Consider the following 4,796-nt stretch of genomic DNA (forward strand, 5'->3'; position numbering starts at 1 on the left):
GCCCCCGCCCCGCCGCGCCTGCGCACTGCGCCCACCGCCCCGCCGCGCGCAGCCTCGTGAGGACGCTCCCGGCTGCGAGCCCGCCAGGACCAGCTGGGCGCTTGCCAGTAGGGCCGCGTCTAAGGGCCCCTCCCCCGCGCCCTGCGCCCACCTCTGGCCCTGAGGGTCGAGTGGGGAGCCCCACGACGCTCTTACAGCCTTCCAGATGCACCGGCTGGGAAACTGGGGCTCAGAGAGGTCAAGTGGCTTGCCCAAGGTCACCCAGCGAGTGATGTGGGCAGAAGGTACCAGGGCCGGGCTGGGAAGGGCGCCCGAGTTCGCCCCAGCCGCGCTCTGCGGAAAGGCAGGGGGGCCGCCCACCCTGCTCCCTGAAGCTTCCTGGACTTCTCTAAGTCATGTCGCGTTGCTGTCCCCTCCATTTACAAGAGAGTAAGTCAGGGCGCCGTCCTTCGCCGCGCCTGAGCTCAGAGCGCCAGCCCCCTGAGACCCTCCAGCTCCGAGGTCGGTTATGTAAAAGCGCGTGCCCTTCTGGCCGTCTTTGTCATCCCGACTTGCTCCTTGGTTGCCATTCTCGTAGGTCATACACCGGCTGTGCCTGGACGCAGATGAGTGAGCCGCGTCTGAGCTCATCCGCTCCCGGGGAGAGGCCCTGGGACGCCCCGCCTGTCGGTGGCAATGTCCTCTTATCCCCTTCCGCCCACCCCCAACTGCCAGCAAATGCTCTCCCAGCCCATTTCAGATTTCCCGAGGCGTGTGGAATAAACGTCCCCCAGGAGGCCAAGGACTCCAGTCCTTGTCGTGCCATGTTTCCTGCCTTTTAACACCCAGCTCAAGTTCCGGCCTCAATGTCACCTTCCCTGGCAGCCTCTCAGGACCTCCCTGGCAAAGCCAGTCACTTCTCAGTGTCCCCCCAGCTTGGTCAGAGGTCATTCACAAACAGCTGTAATTCTGTTTTCCGTGGGCCATGAGCGTCTTAGGGACAGAACTTGAGTTTTGTTTTTGAGGGGGAAGGTTCCCAGCCTGTGGTACAGGGGGCAGGTATGGGGGTTACCAGAAATGTCCCTTGAAGGAATAAGTCAGTGGCATGCCACTTTCAGCCAGTGGCCCAAGGACAATCCCCACAGTCCTCCAGGCAGTCCCCGCACTCCCCAAGGGGAGTGGGAGGTGGCAGAAGTCTTGCAAGCTCTAAGTCCCAGACCCCAGTACCCAACTGCCCTCACTTGCAAGAACCCAGTGCTCCCCGGGGAAGGTGCCTTTTCAGAGTCCCCAGTAAGAGTCTTCCTCATGTCTCTCTTTAGTCTAAACTTGCAAGAGGCAGAAAAATGACACAGTTAAAAGCAAGGCCTCTGGGGTTCAACAGCCCAGATTTGGAATCGTGGCTCTGCTGCTCACTCGCTGAGATCTTGAGCCAGTTTCCTCATCTCGGGATCCTCATCTGTCAAGTGGCAATGACAACCAAACCGATTTCATAAGAAGTTCACGAGGATTAAATGTGTTAACTCTTAATGAAATACCCAAAACAGCATTCCACATATCCTAAATGCTGAGCTAATCTTTGCTTTGCGTTTTTCCCTGCTGCAGGGCCATCCTCTGGGCCTTCTGGGCATCCTGAGCCTCCCTCGCCTTCCCTTCAGCTGTAGCTCCCAGGGACACTGGGCAAACACCCATCTGTGGAATCCTCGCTGCTGGAAACAGTGCTTCCCCACGGGCCGACTAAGGGAAGGACCTGGGGCCCAGAGTCAGGCTTGTAGGCTGCTTGTGGCTGCTTTTCTCAGTCCCGGGTCTGTGACTGGCCTCTCATCCCCAGAAACAAAAGGGCACTTCCCAAACCACCCTCACCCAGAAGGGAAGGAGTACGGATGGCTATATCCCTGGCTTCTACCCGCCTCGATATGCCACTTGGTTAATTAACCTGGAGGCTGAGCTTCTCAGTCCCCACCCCCAAAACCTGAGTTCTGCCAGCAGTCCTGTGGGGCAACAGGAGGGACTTATGAGACAATGCCTTTTCCTTTTAGAACTGAAGGGAAGCACACACCTCTGGCTTATACTCCTGTGTCACAGGACTTACATTCAAGGGTGGGATTCCCTAACAGCTGCTTGTAAAGGGGGAAAGAGGGATGGAGAGTATCTGGGATGAGCACAGAAGAGAAGGGGGCCTGGATGCCCAGAGGCTTCATCGGAACATTTAGACGCTCTCTATTCTAACAGCTCTTCTCCTTCTGTGTCTTCCATTCAGACCATCTGCCCCAGTGACAGTCCAGACCTTGAAGACTCACTGTTTTTATTAAGCACCGATGAAGGGTCAGCCCTGTGTTTACAACTTTGCATTAGCTATAGTTCTCTCAACACCCTATAGGGAAAATTCTATTTATCATCACTTACAAAGAAGGAAACTGAGGCCCGGAGCAGTTTAATACCACCCTGCCTAAGGTTCCACAGCTGTCAGCGGGGGATCCCAGGCCAGCCTGACTCTCTGACCCTTCTTTTTCCCTTTCTGTTTCTGCCTTCCCAGGTAGCAGTCTCGGACACTCCTGACTGGCTCTCTGTCCTGCCCCGATCTGAGCTGGCAGAGTCAGTCTACCAGCAGCTGGGGAGGAGGGCTATGCACTGGGAAACTGGCAGCAAGGGTACTGAATCTTCTGCTCCAGACCCTCCTTCTCCGAGAAGCTTCCAAGAGGGCAGGTGCCAAGTGCTGGGAGTGTTCATGCAGGGTCCTCCAGGGAGGAGGGAGATGAATGTCTCTGTGAGATGCTCAGGAAATTGTCCCCACCCACCAACCTGGCTGAGCTATTGGCTGTGGAGCACCTCCATGCCATGCTGCATACTCTGCTGATCTTCATGAGATCACCGTCCTGCAGGCACTAACCCTCAGATACTTTTGAAAAGGAGAAATCAGGTCTTGGGAAAGGTGGTGATTTTCCCGCAAGCAGCTGCAGATGGTACTCACACTCAGGTCTTTCAGCTTCCAGGCCAAAATACTGGTGTATTTTCTGTAGAATACACCAGTACTCACTGAGCACATACTATGTGCAGAGACTGCTCTGGGTCCAGCGGTCATAGCCATGGGCAAAATGGACTTCTCCAAAGGCCCTTAAGGCCAAGGCTCTTGGGGCTGCTTACTCCATCTGCAGAGTTTGTGGTTACACTGACCAGATGCTCGGTCTAGACTGGAAGCCCCATGCTGCAATAAAGAACTGTGGTTGCTCTTTCTTTTCACATCTAGGTCTGGGACTAGCCTCTCAGCCCCAAGACAGAAGGGTACTTCCCAAACTCACTTCACCCAGTGACACTGGGCCATCTCAGAAAACACAGCAAGTCCCTGCAGCCCCAGCTCCCTGCCATGGCACTGTCTGCCAGAATCCACACCTGCCTCCTCTTTCCCCACCTGCTGACTCCTGGGGAGAGACAGATGTGTCTCTGACCTTTATGACACTAACGGCAGTAAGTCGGACAGCCACAGCAACTCAATGTCATCAGACGAGACACAATGTAGAGAATGTGTCTATGAGGAAGTTTTCATATTTGCACAGAACTGCTGCTCACACTACCAGCTTCCTCTTCCTCTTGTTTAAGAAAGGTGAATCCTATCCCAGTTACTCCAAAACTCTGCAGTGCCATACTGTGAAGTCCTAATCTGACTGCACCGAAGGCCAGAGAAACCTCAGCTTGGCCCCCAGTTGTCCTGCTTACTGTCCTCCTCACAGGATCATTCCGAGGTTGAAACTGAAGCATTAAGCTCACGCAGGTATCACGTGCATTTTAAAGCTTTTCCACTCTCTGTTGTCTCTACTCTACCAGCATTGTTTGTGTTCCTGTTCACGCGTAACACAGCTGATCCTGGTCATCTGTGGACCCCTTTGCCTTCATACTGTCCTCAGAGCCTGCTCAGCTGCCCAACCCCAGTGCCTGACCCAGTGGTCAGTTCACAGCAAGCACTCAACGTTCATTCTGGATGCATGTCTTCTGGAATGCAGTCCTGGAACAGCACTGCTACCCAGCACTGCTACCCTGAGCTCAATGCGTTTGTCATGTAAGACAGGCACCAAAAGCTGGCACACACTTACCTAGGAATCAGTCATTTATGTGTCACACACACACACACACACACACACACACACACCACCCAATGTGAGGGTGGATGGAATCAGACCTTCAATCCCAGTCACTCACATACATGAAGACACCTATCCTTCTGTCTCTGTACCCATCTGTCCTACAAATCTATACCCTCCTCTCAGTATTTGGTAGATGGAAACTTCAGTTTCTCTCGCCAGATCTCTTCTTTGACGAAAGAATCCAGTCCTCCTCGATGTCTTTTTGCAGCTTAAAAAAAAAAAAAAAAAAAAAAAAAAAAACACCACACACACAGATATTGTGCACACACCCCCTAGTGGCCACATGTGGAAACACATGCCCCACAAAGTTCGCGTTGGGGTTGATAACCACCAGGGTTTGAGAAGGAAAGCCCAGATAGCAATTCCATCCTAGGAAGGTGGATAGTGAAAGATGATTTTATGTGGAAGACCGTAAAAAGGAAAAAGACAAAGAAAAGGGGGCAGGAAAGAAAAATGTGATAGAGAAAAAGAAGACAGGAGAACAAAAGGATGATTAAAGAGAAGAGAAGAGAGAAGAAAATAAGAGAAGCTTAAAGGAGGGATGTTTCTCAGTGTTAAGCCTTTCTCTATTTCAAATATAGGCACAAAAGGTAATGTAAAATAACAGTAATTGGTGTGTCCAGGGTCATCTGGCCATCCTGTAGCACAGGCAGGTGGGGACAGATGAACCAAGGATGAGAG

The 4,796-nt window shown here is 52.8% G+C and overlaps 1 protein-coding gene and 1 long non-coding RNA gene across 2 annotated transcripts in view; one reads left to right on the forward strand and one right to left on the reverse strand.

Moving 5' to 3' along the window:
• The window catches only part of KHDRBS3 (KH RNA binding domain containing, signal transduction associated 3), a 200,261-nt gene extending 199,814 nt beyond the window's left edge, over positions 1-447 (reverse strand). Inside the window, exon 1 of the mRNA XM_017499788.2 lies at positions 424-447. The gene's annotated coding sequence lies outside the window, so the exon portion shown is untranslated. The remainder of the gene's footprint in view (positions 1-423) is intronic.
• On the forward strand, positions 301-1,525 carry LOC108283475. Its single transcript, XR_001816847.2, has 2 exons — positions 301-429; positions 1,299-1,525. It is a non-coding gene; the product is annotated as an uncharacterized LOC108283475 (long non-coding RNA).
• The last annotated feature ends 3,271 nt before the right edge of the window (positions 1,526-4,796 follow it).

This window comes from Cebus imitator, unplaced genomic scaffold (genome assembly GCF_001604975.1).
Source record: "Cebus imitator isolate Cc_AM_T3 unplaced genomic scaffold, Cebus_imitator-1.0 Scaffold13, whole genome shotgun sequence".
Lineage (NCBI taxonomy): Eukaryota > Metazoa > Chordata > Mammalia > Primates > Cebidae > Cebus > Cebus imitator.